This window comes from Sinocyclocheilus anshuiensis, unplaced genomic scaffold (genome assembly GCF_001515605.1).
Source record: "Sinocyclocheilus anshuiensis isolate Anshui unplaced genomic scaffold, SAMN03320099.WGS_v1.1 scaffold51, whole genome shotgun sequence".
Taxonomy (NCBI): Eukaryota; Metazoa; Chordata; class Actinopteri; order Cypriniformes; family Cyprinidae; genus Sinocyclocheilus; species Sinocyclocheilus anshuiensis.
Genome location: NW_015548296.1, coordinates 3,914,187 through 3,914,408, shown reverse-complemented (window position 1 = coordinate 3,914,408; position 222 = coordinate 3,914,187). Strand labels below are relative to the sequence as shown.

Below are 222 nucleotides of genomic sequence, written 5' to 3'. Positions count from 1 at the left end.
AAGATAAATTAAATTGATTTATGCCTTCATTTGCACTGTACTGTAAATTAAAACTAACTGAAATTTCTAGCGTCACATAGGCCAAGACATTTCAATAGGCTACAGAACTAAGCGTGCCTGTAAAAGGCTATTAGTGTTATAGTTTCATGAAAATAGTTGCAGTCTTCTTAACAACTTCTACAATATAGCTATGAAGACAATTAAATTATTTACACTTATTAT

General features: G+C 29.7%; 1 protein-coding gene across 6 annotated transcripts in view; it reads right to left on the bottom strand.

Moving 5' to 3' along the window:
• Positions 1 to 222, bottom strand: part of LOC107656066 (TBL1X receptor 1) — a 74,614-nt gene that overhangs the window by 7,380 nt on the left and 67,012 nt on the right. The gene's annotated exons all lie outside the window — the stretch shown is intronic.